The 24,493-nt window shown below is 38.4% G+C and overlaps 1 long non-coding RNA gene across 1 annotated transcript; it reads right to left on the bottom strand.

The window, feature by feature from the left end:
- Positions 1-3,396: 3,396 nt before the first annotated feature.
- LOC134625850 (uncharacterized) lies at positions 3,397-5,391 on the bottom strand. Its single transcript, XR_010093771.1, has 3 exons — positions 5,182-5,391; positions 4,767-4,843; positions 3,397-3,468 (listed from the first exon to the last, which is right to left on the bottom strand). It is a non-coding gene; the product is annotated as an uncharacterized LOC134625850 (long non-coding RNA).
- Positions 5,392-24,493: the final 19,102 nt, after the last annotated feature.

The raw sequence follows: 24,493 nt of genomic DNA, 5'->3' as shown, positions 1-24,493 counted from the left end.
CTACTTCCCAAAGAGAAGACCAGTTCATCAACATTTTTTTTCCTCTGAAAGATTTGAAAGTGTATCATTTATTTATCTCACAGAATTAAAAAAAAACCAACATGTTTTGGAGGGATTTGCGAACCATATACACAAACAAGTAACGGAACTGTTGTGTATACAAAACCTGAAACTTCTAAAGATGTATGTAGGTAAATATTAATACTGTATTGACTCATCCTTCTACTTCTGTCTATTTTGTTGAATATTTCTGACAAGGGTAGCTTACCATTGACTTGAATGTCATCTGACACTTGGGACTTTTTCATCTAATGACCTTCGACCAGGAGCTGCTCTTGGCTCTGACCAAGGTCGGCATTGGACCTTGGATGGCCACCCTGTGCCAGAAGATGGTAGTGTTTTTGTCCCAACATAAAAAATTGCAAAACAGGAACTGCAGGTCCAGTCAATAGTCATTTTATCTGTAAAAATGTAAGAGGACAAATTCTGACAATTATCTAGAACAACAGATCATGCAATGACTACACTCAAAAAAATAACTCTTTAAATAAACATTAAAAAAACTCATGGAAAGAAATTCCACGTGATTAAATTGCTTTATTTTAGCATTATGCAATTTTGTTATTCCAACTTAATGTACTCAAGTTGGACCAACTTAATGATTGATGAATCAACGTATTTAGTGCATTTGAGTCCAATATAATATAATAGTGCTATTATATATATATATATATACATATATACATACATACACACATACATATATATACACACACATACATATATATATACACATACACACACACACACAAACACCCATCTCGCCCCTGCGGGCGGTTTATCCTTCAAGCTCGGGTCCTCTACCAGAGGCCTGGGAGCTTGAGGGTCCTGCGCAGTATCTTAGCTGTTCCCAGGACTGCGCTCTTCTGGACAGAGATCTCCGATGTTGTTCCCGGGATCTGCTGGAGCCACTCGCCTAGCTTGGGAGTCACCGCACCTAGTGCTCCGATTACCACGGGGACCACCGTTACCTTCACCCTCCACACTGTAAAATATAACTTGTTTCAACTTAAAAATATCAGGTACAGGGCTGCCTTAAAATTTTAAGTTAAGTCAAGAAATAGAGTTTGTTCTTATAACACAACCAATTGTTATCTTAATGAAAAATCACATGTTGTCTAAACTTTTGTCTTAGTTTAGTTGGCTGAGATTTGTTAGTCAGTTCAACTCCTTTAATTGTCATTTTTACTTGGGAAAACCCTTTCAGCTAAATTAAAATAATCTATTGTTTAAACTCTTGTCCTAGTTCAGTTGACTTGGGTTTTTTAGTTAATTCAAATACTTTAGTAGTTCTTTAAACTTAGGAATCTATTTTAGCTTAACATAATCTGTTAGCTAAGTTGATTTAAGTTTATTAATTAACTGAGCTCCTTAAGGTAGCTGAGTGAACTTGTGAATCAGTTTCATTTTAATTATCAGAGTTGATTGACTGGATGTAAAGAAAAGTGTATTAAACATCTTAAGTTTTGGGTTTTTTTTTTTAGCTTTCTAACATCCATTTCAGCAAAACTACCTGTTAGGTTTATCTTAGAGCTCAGGTTTAAATATCTACATTCCTTTAAATTAATTTTCTGTTTACAGAAAAAAATAAAAACCCACAGATTCCATTAAAGTCTGTGTCACAGTCTGGCTGGAGGCCGACTGCATGTAATATGAAAAGGACCCAATATGCAGACTCCAAAGAACAGGGAGCAAGGCGTGAATGTTAACCAAAGGCGAGCCGTTTAATGTGGCTGGTAAAAGGTACAAACAAAAGGCAAGGCAAACTGAAGCAAACTAAACACAAACCTAAACTGGGAATTCTAAACAAACACTAAGAAAAACCTAGACAAGAAACTTGGAGGGGAGGCATGGCATGGGAAACATGGCGTGGACAACAGACGACCTGACAATGACACACTGAAAACAGAGGACTTAAATACACAAGAGGTGATTAGGAGAAGTGGGAACACATGGAGGAACAGCTGACTGACATGAGTCTAATGACAGGACAAGGGAAGTGAAACTAAAATACAATGAATAAGGAACACACGACTCCTTCAAAATAAAACAGGAAACATGAGACAGACATGATAATACAGACTAGATAACATAAGACACGCAGCATGAACACAAAGGGGCAAGGGAGATTTCACAGGGATTGAAAACACAAGTGGGAACTAATAAGCAAATGAACATAGGAAACCTAATGAGCTTAAACCTACTATAAACATCAGAATGAACTAAAACTCAAAATACTGGGTCATAAGACCCAGGATCGTGACAATCTGATCATTTCATACAGAAAGTTTGTTTTAAGAACATGACAAGACAATTACTAATGAGCACCCAACATTCACCATTTATTGTGCCATCTTAGTCATCTGAGAAACAGAAAAATCAGTGACGTAGCTCATCAGGCTCACAATCCATCAAAACTCAAAGGTTGCTCCCTGTGAAACAATAAATTTGAACTTGGTCTTGAGCCCAGTTTGGGTGAAGATTAAATTCTGACCAATACTCTAGGAGCAGTAGTGATTCTTGTGAAGTAACAACATAAAGTCTGCATTAATGTAATGTATCAACGGGACACTTGCTATTTTAGAAAAGTTATTCTTTACATTTGCAAAATTTTTAAACTTCATTGTGCTCAGTCACACCTGTTAGCATAAAACATGAAATATTAAAATAGTACAAAACCTTTGATAAGTGACAGCAAAGATCAGTTTACAACAACTAAGACATCAAACTCTTGTATTTGTCTTCGTTTACAATTGCAACAAATTCCACAGAACCAATATCTCTGAAAATGACTGCATGCTTCTGAAACATTGGATAATATGAATATTTCAGAAACAGTTTGAGTCTGCTCAATTGCAAAACAAAGGAAAAACTACTGACTTGCATGAGATAAGCATGTGCAGAGTCCACCATTATATTGTTGTTCACATAAGTTTCTTAAACCATGAACAAATGAGTAATTGTCTAATCTGGAATGTAAAGTGTCGTCATTTAGTGACATACAAAAGTGAGAATGAGAATTTGCAAGAATAAAAAACAAACAGTAAAATAAAAACTGTCCTTAACACTAAGGCAATTGTATGCTGTGAGCATACAATTACAGTTCTGCATGGCTTTCTGCAAGAGTCTGTTTCTTAGACCATGCACTAGTGAGATGCACTGCCTTCCACCAATGTTCATTAGGATGTTCTGAATGACTTCAAAGATGTCCTTAAGTTCCTTTGGATAGTCTATGTTGAGGGCAAAAAGAAGGCCCATCAGCATGGAAATGGCACTTGAGACATCCCTCAGATTAGACAGGATTACTGCCGCCTCAAGGACAACCAACACATCGATGAGGTCTTCTTCTTTCACCATCGCAATGCCAACTTTCATCCTCTTAGAAAACGTGTCTTCAATACCTGTCGGCTATAAAAGGGTTCAAAGACAAAAAAAAGAAAAAAATTACACAATTACAATTACACAATATCCCTTGTGCTTAAGAATTCATGTCTTTCCAAAGAAGAGCCATACTGATGCCTTTATGATGGTGATTGGCTTTGGGTAACACTTATTAGTTGTTAAAGTTTTTTCAGAATGAGATATGCACCCCCATGTTACAAATCCATTTCTTGCTTTAAACAAAGACCATGTTCATAAATAACTGAGCATGTCTTCAATTGCAGAATTCAAACAATTTTCAATTTAAATGGTAAATGGCCTGTATTTGTATAGTGCTTTACTAGTCCCCTAAGGACTCCAAAGCGCTTTACACATTCAGTCATTCACACACATGGGTGGATGACTGAATCGTGGCTCAAGAGTTGACAGTTCGTCTTATAATTGGAAGGTTGCCGGTTCGAGCCCCGGCTCTGACAGTTTCAGTCGTTGTGTCCTTGGGCAAGACACTTCACCTGTTGCCTACTGGTGGTGGTCAGAGGGCCCGGTGGTGCCAGTGCCCGGCAGCCTCGCCTCTGTTAGGGCGGCTGTGGCTACAATGTAGCTTGCCATCACCAGTGTGTGTGAATTTAAATCTACTTATGCTTAATATTGGCTGTGCTCTAAACCAAATGTGGCTGAGAATACATGAAATGTGCAAACTGCAGCTACACTACAGGATCAGATTATGGCTCCATAGACAATGCTTCTTTAATCAGTTTATTGATTAAAGTTTATTTTCCCCCTATATTAACAGCATGAAAAAAAGAGCATATAGACATGGCTGAACAGGTTGCATAATTGGCACTGAATATCAACATCCACCTTTACCCAGCTGCCCAATGACTCTCGGCCAGTAACCTTTAATTGCTTACCCAGTCTACACAGTCTCTTTTCCAGGGTCCAGGACATTTCACCAAAGTATTGCCCCCCACAGCTGTAGCAGCCACTGCAGCCCCTTAAATATCCTAATATCTCTGCCATTACAATATACAATGTGAGAAATCAAACGTAAAGCTGAAGTGAACAGTACAGCAGCGAAATGTCAAAGACCCTGGTGAAGACATGAATAAACACAAGACACTAATAATATCAATGCTAGCTTGCCAGTTAGTTTCTCTGAAACCCAGACCAAATCCAGTGTCAAAGATCTTGTAATAATACATTTGGTGAGGAAAAAGTACACATGTTATCATGTGGCATCCATTGTTTCATAGATGCCACATGTTTAATTTAAAATCCACTGTGGTGCTGTCATTATTAAATTTACTAAAAGAAACAATGCTAACCTTCACAGTCTTGAAAGTGTGTGAGGGATCTTCCTTTAGAAAATGAGGTCCTCTGTCCTCTTCCTTTGTGTAGGGCTCTGGTCAAAGAAGTCAAAAAGAAAACAAAAACACGTTTTAAACAGTGTTTATGAAGCATGTAGACAGCTCCAAATTCACAGCTTTTTGATACATAATTCCATCAATATATGATTATCATTGGAGATTTTGAATCAGGCTTATCAGGACATTCAAGTAGAATATGATATCCAACCTACCACCAATATACATAGATTCTGTAAAAGTTACCACACTAAATGTCCGGTTGTGAAATATGATGACAGACTTTACTTATCAGCTTTCTTTCAATGAGTTCATCAGTTGAACTGGATAACCTAAAACTTAAACAAAGGAGAACATTTTGCAGTTGAACACTTACATCATCATCGAAGCATTTTATGGGCCTAGTCAGCCCTCCTATGCCGCTCTTGATTTTGTACAGCTCCACGAACCTCTCCATAATGGTCAAGCACAGCAAAAAGGAACCCTTTCAGGTCAACAGATGTAAGACGGGCAAATTCTGCTTCAACCTGAGCAATAGAAGAAGAGGGGTGGAGAGTACAGGCAGAATAAAAAAAAGATTCTTTGAGACCCAAATTTAAGCAAATGGTCATCTGAGGCCCATTAGAGAAAACACAAACACACAAAAGCAAACAAACAAAAAGATGCACTTTACCTGCCGTTCAGCAAACAAGAAGTTCAGAGAACAATAAGCTCAGTCTTGAAATCTTTTAAAGTAGAATGATTGTGAAAATGACTTATGTGATGTAAAACTTTAGTAAATGTGCGATTAAAAGAACACTGAGTAAAAGGACAAGTAACAGTTTCCTTATTCCTCAGATGTTTACCTTGATGAGCAATACTGTTTTAGTCCAACTGCCTCATTAAAGTTACACAACAGGCAACAGCTAGCAAGTCCATTACATACTCCCTTTTTAGATCTGAAATACTGTGCAGATTCTGTGTATATGTAGTGGACAGCAATTTACCCAAAAGAGCGCAAAGTTTGCAAGTCCACCTCATTTAAATGACAAAGACAGATGTGATCATCTAGACCTGTGAAAATAAATTAATGGCAAACCTGCAGTTATGGATGTTATTACAACCACAAGAACCTAAACAGTCTGCTCCATTGCTTTTGTTAATGAATCATTTGTTGGTAGCACATCTGAATATTTAGTTTATGCCACCTGCATGCGATCATCAATAGTGCCATATTACTTCTTAAGAAGTACCCTGACACTACAATCTTTATATCATTTGTTCTACAGAGCTATTAAATTACAATATAATCTGAGGTGTTTCCAGTATGACAAAATGCACAAATTGTAACTTACCATTTGACTCCACTGACAAAAATAAATCCCCAGCATCAAGTTTGGCTTCACAGACCTAAAATAAGTAAAATAAAAATATATGTTATAATTATATTGTTTTCGCCTTTTATTCATGTTTGCTAATTTTCTGACATATAAACAATGTTAGTTTTGTTACAATACAGAGAATGCAGTTTAATTAAAAGGTAAATTATGCAAAAAAAAAAAAACTTCTGCAGTATACCATGCCAAAAATCAGTGTCTCTGATGCCAATTATTTTATCACTACAGCTCTTTTAGTATGGAAACTCACACAATCTAGTCATACTGATCACAAGAGTTCAAAAATAAGTTAAAATAGTGAGCTGTTGTTAAGCATAAAGCATTTCAGGGTAACAAATAACTGCACAATAGAATTAAAGCAAAAAATAAACACACTGGAGGACTATCTGATAAAAACTAATATAATGCTGGTTTGTAGACCATATTTTGTCTCTGTCCTCAGTGCACTCTTGCAGCTTAGCATGCAGCAGTTAATAACAACTTAAGTGATTACATAGGGGTAAACAGATGACAACAAGCATCGGAGTCCTGCCAAAAAGTTCTTTTTGAACCCAGCCAGTTATTGGAAATATTGCCAAAATGAACTTCCACCAAAATACAACAGCCTGTGAACTTGAAAGAAATTTACAAGTACAGAGACAATATGAAATAAGCTTTATTAATTAGCTGAGTTAGCTTGCTAATATCGCAACAGTGGTTGAGTGCACAACCTTAAAGCTAGCGGCACAATACTTGTGATTTGGTCAGCGCCACATTAAACCCATAAAAAAGGCCATATGTCAGTTTATTAGGTCAAGTTTGGTCATGACACACAAGCTGGACCTTGTCGGCTAAAGTTACATTAGCAAAAGCAAACATTTCGGTAAAAGAGAAAAACACACATCATGCCATAAATTCAAAACATGTTCCAACTTTTGTAGCTCTCTTTCCTTATAGTTATAACCAATGTTACTCACCTTGAAAGCATATTCCAAAGAAGACGATTAGAAAACGTCCAAGTAAAGTGAGCATGTCGTTAACCGCCAATTCCCCATGATGCACCTCGGTAGCAGTCACGTGGGACAGTTTTGAATCCTGCTGTGCTCAACTTACCCGCATTGTCAAGTTCACATAAGTTTCTGATTTAGCTGGACATGAGTTTTCAAGTTAGCTTTTTTTGGTGTAATTGGGATGTTTTTAACTTGTAATTCTATGTTATAACAACAACTTCAGTCATCTATCGTCAAACTGATATAGAATAATATGTTGAAATAACAAACAGCTAGAATTACATTTTACAGTGCACATCTTCTCGAGCTCTTCTCTGAGCCCTTGGTATTTCTCCAGCTTCTCGTGTTCCTTCTTCCTGATATTGCTGTCATTCGGAACCGCTACATCGATCACTACAGCCGTCTTCTTCTGTTTGTCTACCACCACTATGTCCGGTTGGTTAGCCACCACCATTTTGTCCGTCTGTATCTGGAAGTCCCACAGGATCTTAGCTTGGTCATTCTCCACCACCCTTGGGGGCATCTCCCATTTTGACCTCGGGACTTCCAGGTTATACTCGGTACAGATGCTCCTGTACACTATGCCGGCCACTTGGTTATGGCGTTCTATGTATGCCTTGCCTGCTAGCATCTTGCACCCTGCTGTTATGTGCTGGATTGTCTCTGGGGCATCTTTACACAGCCTGCACCTGGGGTCTTGCCTGGTGTGATAGACCCCAGCCTCTATGGATCTTGTACTCAGAGCTTGTTCTTGTGCTGCCATGATTAGTGCCTCTGTGCTGTCTTTCAGTCCAGCTTTGTCCAGCCACTGGTAGGATTTCTGGATATCAGCCACCTCCTCTATCTGCCGGTGGTACATACCATGCAGGGGCCTGTCCTTCCATGATGGTTCCTCGCCTTCCTCCTCTTTCTTGGGTTTCTGCTGCCTGAGGTATTCACTGAGCATGCTGTCAGTTGGGGCCATCTTCGTGATGTATTCGTGGATGTTTCTTGTCTCATCCTGGACTGTGGTGCTGACACTCACCAGTCCCCGGCCCCCTTCCTTCCGCTTAGCGTACAGCCTCAGGGTGCTGGACTTGGGGTGAAACCCTCCATGCATGGTAAGGAGCTTTCTTGTCTTTATGTCAGTGGCTTCTATCTCCTCCTTTGGCCAGCTTATTATCCCAGCTGGGTACCTGATCACGGGCAGGGCGTAGGTGTTGATGGCCCGGATCTTGTTCTTACCGTTCAGCTGACTTCTCAGTACTTGCCTGACCCTCTGCAGGTACTTGGTGGTTGCAGCTTTCCTAGCGGCCTCTTCATGGTTCCCATTCGCCTGCGGGATCCCCAGGTACTTGTAACTGTCCTCTATGTCTGCAATGTTGCCTTCTGGTAGTTCGATCCCCTCAGTTCTGACTACCTTCCCTCTCTTTGTTACCATCCGACTACACTTCTCCAGCCGGAACAACATTCCAATGTCATTGCTGTATAGCCTGGTAGTGTGGATCAGTGAATCGATGTCTCGTTCACTCTTGGCATACAGCTTGATGTCATCCATGTACAGGAGGTGGCTGACAACCGCTCCGTTCCGTAGTCGGTATCCGTAGCCAGTCTTGTTAATGATCTCACTGAGGGGGTTCAGGCCTATGCAGAACAGCAGTGGGGACAGAGCATCTCCTTGGTAGATCCCGCACTTGATGGTGACTTGTGCTATGGGCTTGGAGTTGTCCTCTAGTGTTGTATGCCACATCCCCATTGAGTTCCCGATGAAGGCTCTTAGGGTCCTGTTGATCTTGTACAATTCTAGGCATTCCAGTATCCAGCTGTGGGGCATTGAGTCATAGGCCTTCTTGTAATCAATCCAGGCAGTGCACATGTTGGTCAGTCTGGTCTTGCAGTCTCGGCTGACTGTTCTGTCTACCAGTAGTTGGTGTTTTGCGCCTCTGGTATTCTTGCCAATCCCTTTCTGTGCCCCGCTCATGTATTGACCCATGTGCCTGTTCATCTTAGCCGATATGATGCCTGACAGGAGCTTCCATGTAGTACTGAGGCAGGTTATTGGTCGGTAGTTGGATGGGACCGGTCCCTTCTTGGGGTCCTTGGGGATCAGGACCGTCCGACCTTCAGTTAGCCATTCCGGGTGTCTCTCATTAACTAGCAGCTGGTTCATTTGTGCTGCCAGACGCTCGTGGAGTGCAGTCAGCTTCTTCAGCCAGTAGGCGTGAACCATATCGGGCCCTGGTGCTGTCCAACTCTTCATACTGGAGACCCTTTCTTGGATATCTGCCACTGTGATGGTTACTGGACCCTGTTCAGGGAGGTCGCTATGGTCTGCCCTCAGATCCACTAGCCACTGAGCATTGCTGTTATGGGTTGCGTCCTTCTCCCATATGCTCTTCCAGTATTGCTCCGTCTCCAGCCTTGGTGGTGCCATTCTCTTATTGTTCCCTTGCCACTGAGCATACACCTTTGCTGGTTCTGTTGAGAACAGCTGGTTTATTCTCCTGCCTTCTATCTCTCTGGTGTACCTCCTCAAGCGGCTGGCCAAGGCTGTGAGTCTTTGCTTGGCAGTTTCCAAGGCCTCAGGTATGGACAGCTTGCTGTATTTCTTATGCACCTTCTTTGTCGCACCTTTCTGCAATTCTGTCAGTTGGCTAACCTCCCTCCGTGCTACTTTGATCTTGCCCTCTAGCCTCCTTCTCCATGGAGGGTATTAGGTAAATTACAAATTTAACTGATTAGTTTTGTAAACTGTGTTCTAGAAGCTGCAGTTCAAGCAGAGTAAAAATGATTCAGCAGCAGATTAGAATCAGGTACAAAAACATTTACAAATGTTTCTAACTCACCAAATTTCTATGTTTATTTGTAAGTAAAGATGGTTTTGAAATGCAAATCACTGCATTCTGGTTTTAGTTACACTTTACACAATATCCAAACTTTCTTCAATTGGGCTTGTATAAATATATCTTGTCATACCTGGGTTGCAGGTGCCATGATGGTCTTAATTTTTCTCCCTTGTACTCCAACCTTCTTGGCATATATCTTCATAAGGTTTGCCGAATAACTATCCAGCTGGGAGAAGAACTTGGACTGCAAATGGATTGTTGTAATCCTCTTGAATTCTGCACTCTGTCACGGTCTGCGGTGGGCGGACCGTGTGTGGGAGTGTGAGGTTCCAGGTGCAGACACAGACGAGGAGACAGTACTGAATTTGAAACGAAAAGCGAGCCTTTATTTGGGCTGATTAACGTGGCAAACAACAGAAAGCACTGAGGCAAGACTAAACTAGAAGCTGAACTGGGAAAACTAAGAACTGACACTTAACTCAGACAGCAGGGAAGGCTAAGACAGGGTGACAGTGATGCACATGACGGTGACGACTATGAACAGGACTCTGTGCTGGAACAACAAAGAACTATGAAACATATACACGTAAGTAACATGGACATGACCAGCACAGAGTCCTGAAACCTGGCGTAACATGGGGGAAGTTGAACAGACGACGCGGCGATGAACAAAGGAAGACTGAGGACTTAAATACACACATGAGGTGATCAGGGGAAGTGGAGACACATGAGAACACAGCTGACTAGAATGAAACATAATGACAATACAGGGGAGTGTAACACTAACTACAATGAACAAAGAACACCAGACTCTTCCAAAATAAAACAGGAAACACAAAGACATAGACATGGCATTAACTTGACAACAAGATCCATACAGACATGAAACATGACAGGTAGATGCATGGACCAGGGAGAGATGACAAAAAGGGACTAAGAAACCAAGGACTAAACTGCAAACTAGAAAACGACTAGATGCGTTAAACTACAACATGTGGATACAAAAATATGCATTAGAACTCAAACACTGGGCCTCACGGCCCAGTACCGTGACACACTCACCTGCAAAAGGCAGAATAATAATCCAACAGACAAAACTCAGTTTGGCTAATAATAAGAATACATTTATAACTGAGATTTACACAGCACCTTTCAAAAAAACCCAGGATACTTAAAAAAGGAAGATACCACAAATAATTAACAGGGGATTGTGTTGTCATTATTCAGTACACTTAAAAGTCAGTCAAGTCTGTTCAATACATGTGAATGCATAATCCATTCATTTCTTGTATATTAGGTTCCTGCATTGATATTTGTAGCTGAGCTAACACAGGCTGCTTTAGCTGACCTTCAGTAAATCCCATTTGGTCACAAGTTCCTTTTATATAATAATTCAGTGGAAGCAAAATATTGATGGTTTTTTTTCAAACCCATTCAATTACCTCGCACACATGGAAGAGAGCTGGTCACCTCATTTTGAAATCAGCGATCATCAGTGCTTCAAGTACTACCTCTTGCCTTCTGAGAGCAAAGGTCTTCTCCATCATTGCAGCCACCCTGTGGTCATTGTTTTTTTTCTTAACTTCTGACACGAGGTCCACTCTGATTTCTTCTAGTGTCTCTGCAGTTTCACCAGCTGGATAAGTGGGGCAGTAATTCACTTCAGCTTTTTTTGGCTTCTTCACGCCATATGCAGGAGTACATTTGCCATCAGGTTTATGTTTTAAGGAATTCACAGTAACTTCAGGGCATCCAAGCTGTCTAAGCTTTGTTCGGTAGTTAGCAAGTTTATACTTCAAGCTTGTTTTCCATCCGCCATATCCAGTGACTGAACCAGGCTCTTTCAAACATGGATGGGTTGTTACAAGAGCTTCTGCTACCTCATCAAACTCCCTGTCAGACTTAATTTTATGATCAGGATTCAACAAAGCTCCAGTTTCTTTGAAAGCAGCATTGGCCCTGGCCAGCTGTAGTTGAGTATCATAAGAGAACCGGGGAATGGGGAAGACATCGGGCCATGCAGTGGCTCTTGAGGACGTAGATTCAGGAGAAGACAATATGTCTGTATCAAATGAATTCCCAGGAGATGAAAGGGATGAGGAGTCATCTAGAGTGCGGGAAGTGGCATCAGATGAGTAAAGAGGGAGGAGTGGCTCACCAGGCTCGACAGGTGCAACTGAGCTAAAGATGACCTTGATGGTACTTTTGTCCTGGATGTCTGACATTGACTCCAAGTTGGTGAATTCATTCCCAAATTCTGCATCCATGAAGCGAAGCCTGAAGACCCCATTAACTCCACACTGTCCCTTTATCTGGTGAACTAGCTCACTGACAGACACTGGCATCCCATTTGGAAGGATCAATCTCCGGGAATCATTTTCTCCGAGAATGATTCTGAGTTTCACCATTGCAGCCATTTCACAACAGCCTAAAAGAGGAAATTAAGACAACGTTAACCGTTTCAACAAGGGTAAATCTGATTTCAACAAAGCAATTCGGATAAAAGTGTGGCATGCTATGTCCATTAAAATGGATGTAAATAAAATAATGCCACATTAATTTTCAATATATTTTAGATTTATTAGACTGCCTGTCATAAAAAGGACTCTTTTGGACTCTTTCCTTTTCAGTGAGTTCAACATTTTACCATGTTGAACAGGAGTGAAGAATTTCAAAATGAATTATTCACATTATGTAACCAAATTTAAACTGGAATTCTCTCAGAGTAAAATTAATAAAGCATAACATTCTCTTCAGGAATTAAAATAAATAATTGTAATTTCCTCCTCAGTGTACTAAAAACATACATCAATTGTTAAGTAAACTACTGTGCAACAGTTGCAACTTACAAACTTACATTTCAACAGCCCATAAATAAAATGTATATTTATCACAAAAGTTTCTGTGGTAGAGCCCAACTAGCTTATTTGCAGAGGTTAAGTTATAAACAATATCTACATTTGAAGTAGCTATGTCTTTCATATTAGGCTTTTATACTTGTGCTAGCTTGACATTGTGCTATATTGTTGCACTAACGTGTTAGCTAGCTAGAATGGCATAAACAGACAGATTTAAAAAACACAAAAAAAACAAATGTGAATAAATATCACTGAAAAGAATAGACAAACTAATGATATCTTTGCGCAAAAAGTATTTTCATCTGGATGGATGAAGACAGATTCACTCTTACCTTTCCAAGATGACTGCGAAGCAAACAATGTGGTTTCCTGCCTCCTGTGGTTAAAATCACCCATGATCTTGTGATATCGCGAGTCTTTAAGGCAACTAACCACTCTCGTTAGATTTTATCATGTCATATCAACAAGAATAAATTTAAGAGGTGCTAAGTTGGTAAATTTCATGCAGATCGTATATGATTTAATTAAGTTCACCTTGGAAACATAAATTAATTTTGTTAGAGACTTGTAAATGCAATAACCACTCAATTTCACTTTTTTGAGTGTACATAACATATTATGCCTATACTTTTATGAGTATTAAACTTTTGAGTGATAACGCCTGACAGGATTTTGAAAGAGTTGAAAGAAAATGTCATAGTACAAACTGTATAATCACAATAAATAAATAAATAAATAACAAAGCTATTAAATATATTGGTATCTCAAAATATTTTTGCTTTTGTTTATGTATTTTTTCTACACTAAAACCCTGGTAATATGTAATATCGAGGTAAAAGCACCACAGAATACACCCTTAATCTAAGGATCTAAGGTAAAATTAGTTTATCTGAATCCATTAGTTTTAGTTAACAGTGTCTAATGCTCTAACAGCTTAGTATTTGCTTACTGATTCAGCAGATACTTCCATCCCATTTATCCCTCCTGAATTTAATTCTGTTATAGGATAAACACTTAATAAATGTCTTTGTTAGCTATCTACTGCTAACAATGATCCAATGTCAAATTACACTGCAGCAGTGTACTATCCATGGATATAATAGAATGGATGGACAATTTTTAATTGATAGTTTTTCAGTTTTCCTCTAATATTAATGATATCCAGAGTTAGCATTTTTTCTTCAGGTCTGTTATGGTTCAACGTGGGGGACTCAAGCGCAGGACTCCAGAATCAGCTGAACACAAGAATTTATTTACAGAGTTCACCAGGTGTATATAAAGGAAGTGCAAGGCAGTGCTATATACAACAATGCGGGGGACAGGGCTCCAGGGAAATCCAAAGGGGGGAATCTCTTGTTCTCCAACTCTCCACACTCACGACCGCAGTTCCTTTCTCCACACTTGACACAAAGATTCACACAGGGAATGTTATCCAGGAGGTCTGTAGGCGAGGAAACGAGAATGAGTTACAATGTTCACAATAGACACTTGACTTAGCTTGAGCTGTAGCTTGATTTAGCTTGAGCTGTAGCTTGAGTCTCACTGATCGTTGTCTACCACGATCCAGCGAAGACCAGCAGACTCCTCCTGGCTTAAATGCCGATCACCTTGATGGGCATCAGGTGTGTTCCCCTTCAGTGGGCGTGGGCCGAGGGCGTGAACCCACAATGAGTTCCGCCCCGGCGACAGAGAGGAGGACAGAGAGAGCGAGAGAGAGAGGAAAAGGTTGAAATGGCCGATCAGCGTCTGGCTGATCCCCCAGGCCGTGACAAGGTCCATGAAAACATCTCAAATAAATTTAGCTTAGAGGCTAAAGAGATAAAGCCTGTGCACTTTAGTTTCTTCCATAATGATAATCAATATTAATCTGGTCAGTGTTACAGTTTCTGCATGTAATACCTTAAATAAATACTCCATACCTTGCAGAGTGCAGGGGCTGAGGGTAACCACCCATCTGTGACTCTTTGGGCTTTTCAGTGGTTTTCATTGCAAACTTTTCCATATCTGTTTGGTGATGTCCCTGGTTGGGGATTTTCTTTTTCTTTTTCCCCCCTGTTTCTGGGTCTTTTCATTTCAACATACTGTGCTGTTAATTTTAAAAATATGTTATAAAATGCCATGTCATCTCTTCACAGTGAAAAGTCTATGGGTTTTAGATGCCACACAAAAAGGTTAAATATTACATATTGATTAAGTAAGTAATAAAACAACAATAGCAATGTGTCCCTGTGACCATAATTGTGTCTTTTTTTTATCTCAACTTTAGCTCTAAGCAAGAATCTAGAAACAGCTGTGCTTAAAGTTACCAATGATATTATGATGTAGAGATGGCACGATACCACTTTTTTATGTCCGATACCGATATCATAAATTTGGATATCTGCCGATACCGATATAAATCCGATATAGGGTATTTCATGATCAATAAAATGTTTTTTAAATATCTTGCTGCATTTTGTATAAGTTCATACTCAAGTTAAAAAAAAAACCCACTAAAGCTATTCTGTTAAACCTGTATGCAAAAAATACACTGCACCCAAAATATTTCATAGTTCAGCAATACTGATCAATCTAATAAACTTAAACCTACACCATCCTCCCTATTCTGGTATTTTAAAGAGTACTTAGTGGAAATATTAAACAACCTAACTAATAGGGTTGCCAGCTCCGAGCAAAAAATAAAAAATAAAAAATAGGGAACCACCCCCCCACCCTCATAATGCTTAATTGACGTAATCAACTTTAATTTAAATCACGTGTAAAAAAAAATGCACAGTAGTCAATAATTTTTCTACAGTAATTAAATAGATTCAACATGAGTTTCCCGCCTTTGAGTACTGTAGCTTTCTAGGTTATAAATTTGACTTAGTAGTTACAATAATGGTTGTATACAATAATGGATTTCTATACATTTTACATCAGACGAAAACTTTGGTTGTAAGATTCAGATAATTATTCAAATCAAATCAAATCAAATCACTTTTATTGTCACATCACATGCGCAGGTACACTGGTACAGTACATGTGAGTGAAATTCTTGTGTGCGAGCTTCACAAGCAACAGAGTTGTGCAAAATACAATAATGTAAAACAAGCAAAATATAAAAATGGCTAATCTAAAAAGTAATAAATATATGTACAATATGTAAAGGTATATACATTACTGAATGTGTATACTAAATATGTTTTTCTACGTGTGTGTGTTTGAGTGTGTATATAGTATGTATATACATGTTTTACAAATGAAATAAAGTAAACAATAAAATAAAAAGTAAACAATAAAATAAGATATATAAAATATACAGATATATAATATAATATATATATTATTTATTAAAAGCCAGACATGACAATTAGAAAGAAAAGTATGTTTTTGTGCCCCCCTTTCCCTGTTAATGCCCTACCTGGCCCCCTGGCAAAACCTTGCTAGACCCACCCCTGCACAGTTATCAGCTGTCAGCAACGTAGTAAAGGATCCTGGTGTAGAAAGTAATATTAAATAAATTCTAACAACAGCTTATTATGTTTAAACGTGCTGCTGTTGTTTATCCGCTGGTTTCCTCTTTCTGGCGCAAAGTGGGTGATAAACAAACGAGAGAAGGGGGTCGCAACAGAAAAGCCGATCAGCTGATCGTTGATCAGTTTCATGATTGAAGTAGCAGCAGGAGAGGAAGGGAGAGAGAGGCAGTCATGCCATATATCGGTTGTTAAACTTAACGTGGGAATGCTTTATGAACATTCAGAGTTGAACTTACACACTTGCTTTACTTCTCTGGGATAGCTTTCTCTGAGATGAAATGCTGGTTTGGAAGCACGTAGCAAGGCTCCAAATGCTCAACCAGACCGCCGACAGGTCTCACACGCCACAGCCGCTCTATCACGAGACGCACACTGCTCCGACGTGCTAAGGTCATGAGCTGGGTTACACTGTGTCGCTAGTTTTGTGAGATGCTTTTGTGATATTTAATGGATCGGATTACATTTTTTATTTCTCTCCTATATCCGATCCAGTAATTTCGGTCAGTATCGGTCCGATACCGATACGTAATAACGGATTGGTCCATCTCTATTATGATCTCCTGACATCATAATAGACATCATCATCTATATTATGATGTCAGGAGATTCTGGAGAATACACAGCGTTGGTCTTACTAGACCTTTCCTCAGCTTTTGACACAATTAATCATACTATCCTAATAAAAAGACTGAAGAATCTGGTTGAGATGTCCGGTCTGTTTTAAAGTGGTTTTCATCCTACATCCTAATCTGGTGGGAGTTTTAATGTGTCTGCAAAACAGATTATGTCTAAATGTGGAGTCCCTCAAGGCTCTGTGCTGGGACCTATTTTCTTTTTAATATATAGACCAGATATTAATGATATTCAGCAATACTGCTCTTTTACGCCTTCAGAGGTTCACAAACTGTCTGCTTTAATTAATTGCTTAACTAACGTTAATCAATGATTAAATAAAAACTATTTACAGCTAACCCCAGATAAAACTGAAACTTTGATTATTGCTGATTAATTGATTATTGCTGTTTAATGTTGGAAATTGCAGTGTCCAACATTAACCTCCTAAGAACCGAACTCTTCCATGGCATACATTATTAATTTCTCTTTGATATTTGGATATATTGGGACCCGATGAATGTAAAAACAAAGAATTACCAGATTTTTTTTTTTTTTACCTGATTTTTATTTCTAAGATAAATGAGAACCACATATGAGGACATTCGTTTAAAATTTCGGTATAACAGTGGCAGTATAATGTCCTCGTAAGTGAATATCAGGCCCTTGTAGACCAAAATTGAGTATTTTGGTCTAGACAACCCAAAATGTGATGTTCACATATTCTGGCGCCAGGTCCCAGGAGGTTAATCAGAAATTGGGTGATCCTGGTCACTCGCAGAATTGTAGCCTCAGAAATTTAGGTGTTATTTTTGACAAAGCTTTTTTCCCAGAAATATAACTTAAAACAGACAGTAAGAACTAGCTTCCTTCATTTGAGGAACAGCTCAAAACTTCAATCAATGGTGTCAGCAAGTGAACTTGAGATGATAATTCATGCTTTTGTCTCTACAAGACTGGACTATTGTAATTATCTATTTACGTGTCAAGAAAGGGCTGAATAGTTTCCAGGTTGTCCAAAACTCTGCAGTGAGACTATTGACTCTCTGAAACAGAGGAACTCATAACCCCTGTTTTAAAGTTGCTGCACTTTTTAAATTTTATTTGTAACTTTTAGAGCATTATATGGAGAAGCCCTTCCTTGTATTGTTGATATGATTCATATATAAATATATATACACCTCTTCTCGTAGCCTGATGTCATAGAATCAAAACCTTTTAGTGGCCTCTCACACCTGCTTCAAAACTATTGCACCCAGACTGTGGAATGCACTGAACTCTGTGAAGACTTAAATGACTTAAAGGGCTTAAATGCTTTGATGATGCATTTATGATTGTATTATTTTCTGTTTTTTTGTGGCATTTGTCTGCGAAATCTGCTGTATAAATAAACTTTTATTTACTTACATATTGATGTTATTTTAAAAAGTGACCTGCAGTGTAAATGCCATGTCACAGTATCAGGTTGCATTGTCTCTTGCCACTTGTAGGGCCCTCAATTTTATGGGTAGGAACAGAATTTGTGTAGGCATCAGTTCACTGTAGGAAATAATTTTGCGAGCTGTTGATCTGTTAATAATGACTATCAATCTCATCTTGAATGTATTTCTTGGCCTATAATATGACTATTTTGCATTACCTCTGTGCCATTTTTATTGACTCTGAGCATTTTTATAATCATCAGTCACTGATGTTTACATTGTTTTCAGCTGCATAATGTTTTGTCAGGGTTTATTGTGCAGTGCAGTCATGCTTTGTTCCAAGATACAAAGCATGACTGCAACTTAAAATACTAATCTTTAGAGTACACACAAAAAACTGACAGAATAAGTTCCAAGACCCAATGAAGTAGATCTATTGGATATCAGAGGTGAATTCAGGTGTGAGCTGAAAGAGTTTGTGGTTTTCTGGGGAGCCAGTGGAAAGTGGGCAGCAGGATTCCGTCACTGAGTAGTTAGCTGGTTGAACAAAGAGTTGAAGATTTACAGACTTGGTGATCTAGAGGATGAGGAATATAGGATGAGCATACTTGAAGCAATAGCTATCTAAGAAGATAAATAACATTGTTTTTGAAATATGTAACATTTGTCAAAGTATTAGAATTAAAACATCTCTTATATCAACATTAACAAAAAGAGATTTGTTGGTTCATCAGTTTTCCAGTATATTCTGTAAATGATGTTAATTGCTGTCTTTCACTCAGAACTGTGATTTTTATTATAAGTACAATATTTAACATGTCTACTGAAAATGAATTTCTAGAAACCAATGCAAAGTTCCCCTACACAAAATTAATATTCTTTTATGTCTATCTATATACATATATATTTAATTTTCTTACACAATGGATACGTTTATATATATATATAAAAAAAAAACAAAAAACACCCATCTCGCCCCTGCGGGCGGTTTATCCTTCAAGCTCGGGTCCTCTACCAGAGGCCTGGGAGCTTGAGGGTCCTGCGCAGTATCTTAGCTGTTCCCAGGACTGCGCTCTTCTGGACAGAGATCTCCGATGTTGTTCCCGGGATCTGCTGGAGCCACTCGCCTAGCTTGGGAGTCACCGCACCTAGTCCTCCAATTACCACGGGGACCACCGTTACCTTCACCCTCCACATCCTCTCGAGCTCTTCTCTGAGCCCTTGGTATTTCTCCAGCTGCTCTTCTATATCTATATATATCTATATATAGATATATATAGATATATATATTATTTGTAATGTCTTCCCTTACCTTTGCATGCTATACATAATTATTCTGGTATCAAACATAGAATGGCCTACTGAAGAGGAATGCCAACATGTCATTGCGACAGTGTTAATAAATAAACTAAATGATTTTGTATTGATTCATATTTTGAATGTTACCTTATTAAGAATATACTAAAAGTAATAATTGTACAAGAGAAATAAATGTAATTGCCTCGCTTATTATATGCCAATAATTTCCACTGAGTTTACTGTTTATCAACTTTAGAAATATGCAGCTGATGAAATAAATGGAGGTTAAATAAAGCTGTTTTTTTATTCCTGCTCCACTGAATTCCAGGAAACTCAAGGGTCTCATTCCGTGTTTTTCAAATCAGGTTGGCATTCACCATCCCACACACAAAGGCTTTGTTGGAGGCCTGTCCGGCTGTATAGTGTGTTTATAGTCATTTCCTTTTCTTCCTGAGCTGTTAAAATTCACACATACTCAGACACACACGCATACACACATAGTTACATGCATGCACACACACACACACACAGTAGTGGTGCTATTTCTTTACATCTCAATTTAAAGTTAGTTTGATTTCGTATATTCTCCATTCTAGAGCTTCAACAGTTTTACCATTTTACATCCAATATCTGTGCTACCTAGTCCAGTGTGTATTTTTTTAACTGTATTTTTTTTTAACAGATCTTGAACTTGAAACAGATTAGAGATTGAAAATTTTTATTTAGTCTGCATGATGTTTAATTATTTCGAAGATGCAGACCATCTCCAATTTTATATGAAAGCATTTGGTTTAAAAAAGGGTTGCTGAATTCAGTCCCCCCCCCCCCCCCCCCCCCCCCTTCCACTGTTGCCACCACCTCCCCCAGGCCATTCCGCACTAGACAAGGGCCAGACTGCCAACAGTTTACAAGCTGTCTGTCTGTCTCAAGTTCAACTTCAACATTCAACCTGGAGAACAAAAAATCAGTCTGCAATGCACACAGAGAAGGATGGCTAGAGATGGTGTGTGTGTGTGTGTGTGTGTGTGTGTGTGTGTGTGTGTGTGTGTGTGTGTGTGTGTGTGTGTGTGTGTGTGTGTGCGCGCGTGTGCGCGTGTGTGTGTGCGCGTGTGTGTGTGCGCGTGTGTGCGTGCGCGTGTGTGTGTGTGTGTGTGTGTGTGTGTGTGTGTGCATCTGCAGTCTGTTAAACATAAATTTGAGACGGAAAAAAAAAAGAGCTACAGTCCTGCATTCCTGATGTAAAGCACAAAGTATACCCTGGAGACGGTGTGTGTGTGTAGTAAATTGACACTTTGTTTTAATTTGTACTTAGTATAATTTATTGACTTTAGAATAACTGAATTTTATTGAGTATTGATTAGGTTTAGTTGTATAATTTGTAAAGTTTAGGGGTGATAAATAATAGTTTAATTTTAAAATTTAATACTGTTTTCCAGGCTTTATGCAGCCTTACTCATAACTCAGCTAAAGTATTTTATCATACTTTTTAGAATAAATACATTATCAATTTAAGTTCTTTGATTTAAGTTATTCAATTATAGAATTTAATTCTGATTTTGTTTTTTTGTTGTTTTTTGTGTTTATTTATGCTAAATAAAACATGACATTGCATACCTCTGTACACAGGCAAACTACAAAGTAAAGGCAAGTTTCCTGAATTCACAGGTATAGTGTGATACCATCTATCTCGCTGATCTCTTATATTAATCTCTAAACATGTTTGTGGTTGTACAAGTCAATCTTTTTAAAGCTGTCTTCCATGTATAAATTTATTTGCACACATAATGCATCTGATAATGAAATCATTGTGACCCCCCTTAAGTATAATATTTAATTTCACTTCACACCACTGTCAATCCTAGCTGTGGATAAATGTGTATAGGCAGCTTTCTTTTGAACATCTTTCTTTTCTTTTTTATGCAATTTCTTTTTTTGTTGTTGTTGTTTTAAGTCTAGTCAATTTAGTCTCTAAAAAATGGTTGGTTGGATCCAATGTTGAATTTTGACTAAGCATATAATATAATTTAACAAATATTAAAATTCCTCAGCAAAATATTAGCTGTGCACTGATATATAAACATATAAATGCCAGTGATGGGTGATAACCCTGAAAATTCCACAGTGAAAATGATCCACTCCTTTGAAAGCATAATATCTTTATTGAAAACCTTCCTGAAGAAAAGTACTGAATAATAATCTATAAAATGCACTTAATCATTAATAAAATAAATAAAGTAAATTTGAATGTTCTTTCTGATTCTTTCATATGTGTGTGTTACTGTATTCATTTTTAAATTGAAGATCACTTTATTTATATTTCAGATTGTTTTATTGACATTATATTTTTTATTTATTTATTTACCCTTGGTGTTTTTTGCTCTTAATTTTGTGACATTTTCAACAGATATTGTCAAGTTCTTAAAGAGTTACATAAAATTATAGTCTTGAGTCCTGCATTTTTTATATTTTACTAGGAACATGGGGACTAGGTACAGTAATTTGTGGAAACATATGACAACATGACTCCTAACAAAGCTTTCTTGTAATATCTTTAATATCTTTATCTTTAATATCTTGTATATCTAGCTCGGCATTCCAGCTCTTCTTTGGGTGCTGATTGCCTTTTATTCCATTCTCTTTCATGATGATCCCACATTGATTTAATAATTATGAGTTCAGGACTCTGGGGAGGAGTGTCCATTGTGTGTTTTTCAATCCAACGCATCTGCAGTTTGTAATGCTGTTTCTCTTCCTTAAAATGTCTTCTTGACAGCAATGGTTTCTGACCTACATTGCCTTCCATGCCAAGATATGCCAACTATTCAGCTATAACTCCTTGAAATAACCCATGGTGAAAAAAATGACTGCTGAATTGTGTTATCATTATCATTTTTATAGATTCAGCTAAAGAAATGGGGGTGGAGAGGATTATTTTTGTGGCAGGCTGCTAGTAACCAAGTGTATAAAAAATAAAATTTTTGTCTGTTATGTGTTTAAACAACACTGGTTACTACCTTCAGTTAGGTACCTTTTTATTTCTTCAGTGATTATTAAATGAGTGTTAAGTGGCTTAACAAACAAACAAAAAATAAAAATTCTTCTGACAACGGCCAGGCACAAGGAGTGGCCTGAAACGTAAGTGAAAATATAGCAATTATCGTAAGACCTTCAAAAAACTATGGCTCAAGTACAGTCTTAAAAATGACAAGTTTTGCTCCTAGTAAGGAAAATCTAAAGAAATAAGGGGTGACTCTAGCCCAGGGGTCTCAAACTCGTGGCCCGGGGGCCACTTGAGGCCCACGTCACCCCTACTTGCATATTGATGTGAAGAAATACAATGCAATTTTGCCCTTGAAGTTACTTTTTTTTGCTTGGGAGGATTTGTTTGTTGTTGAGTGCAATGTTAAAATAAGTTATTTAAAAAGCAAAAAATGATTTAATATGAAGGCAGTATGAGAAGAGAGTACAAACATGTGGATGGATTGGCTGTGTTAGTTCAGTGAGAGAGTTATTTGTAAAGAAAACAATTTTCACTGGCTGTCGAAAACTAATATATACACTTGTGTTTGCATTTTTATTTTGTTAAATACGAACAAAATGATAGCAGAAGTGCTGCCACGTGTCTGGTCAGAAAGAGAGTACCAATGTATTTATTTGGTAGTTCAGTGAAAGGCTTCAGTTAGTTAAGAGTGAGGGAAAAAAATTGTATTCACATTTGAAGTTAAACTAAGTTAAACTAAAAAAAAAAAAAAAAAAAGGAATATTTTCAGAAATATTTGCAGGTGTTTTCTTGTTTGTTTGCTTGTTTTGTACTAGTTGAACACTAAAGTGGCCCTCCAATGAGATGACAGTGCTAGCAGTGGCCCACAGCTCATTTAAGTTTGAGACACCTGCCCTAGACTTTTGCATAGTACTACATTAGATGCTGCATGCCTTTTTTTCTTTAGTAAAGATAAAAAGGCATGCTCAGTGAAAGACATATTTAAAATGCATGTGTGGATTAAAGGGATTTTCTATAGTTATGTGTGAATAAAGTGATAGCATGGTCCAGCTCAAAGGCTTGCTCTTTCATCTCCTCCTCCTCGCTGGTATGCAAAATAAAGGGGAGAAGTAACTTTGTGAGCTTCAGGTCTTCCATCAATTTTGTTGGTTTTAAAGAAGGAAAGAGATGGAGCAGTAAAGAAAGTCAACAGACCAGCAGAACACGCTGCTGTTTGTGAAGTTCAGTGTTAATTTTTAATGGTAACACACATGGGGCGATCGTGGCTCAAGAGTTGGCAGTTCGTCTTGTAATCGGAAGGTTGCTGGTTCTCGGTCGTTGTGTCCTTGGGCAAGACACTTCACCCGTTGCCTACTGGTGGTGGTCAAAGGGCCCGGAGGGGTCAGTGTCCGGCAGCCTCGCCTCTGTCAGTGCGCCCCAGGGCAGCTGTGGCTACAATATAGCTTGCCATCACCAGTGTGTGAATGTGTGGATGACTGAATGTAGTGTAAAGCGCTTTGGGGTCCTTAGGGACTAAGTAAAGCGCTATACAAATACAGGCCATTTACCATTTACATGCATGCGCCTCTTTTTGAAATATAAAGTATTATTTTCTTGATAGAAGCAATTAATCAACTCTTCATATATGCACCCAGCAGTTCAATTATGTGCATTCCCTGGTGCAGCCTGCTTTAAGCAAAAATAACTACTGCTGTCCGGTTCATTCTAATTAATACATCGTATGCTTTAATGTGCACTTGACCCTGGAGTTTCACTTCAGTTCTGCCAAATCGCCCTGGCAAAGCAAATA

This window comes from Pelmatolapia mariae, linkage group LG4, assembly GCF_036321145.2.
Source record: "Pelmatolapia mariae isolate MD_Pm_ZW linkage group LG4, Pm_UMD_F_2, whole genome shotgun sequence".
NCBI lineage: Eukaryota > Metazoa > Chordata > Actinopteri > Cichliformes > Cichlidae > Pelmatolapia > Pelmatolapia mariae.
This window is presented reverse-complemented; position numbering and strand designations above follow the sequence as displayed.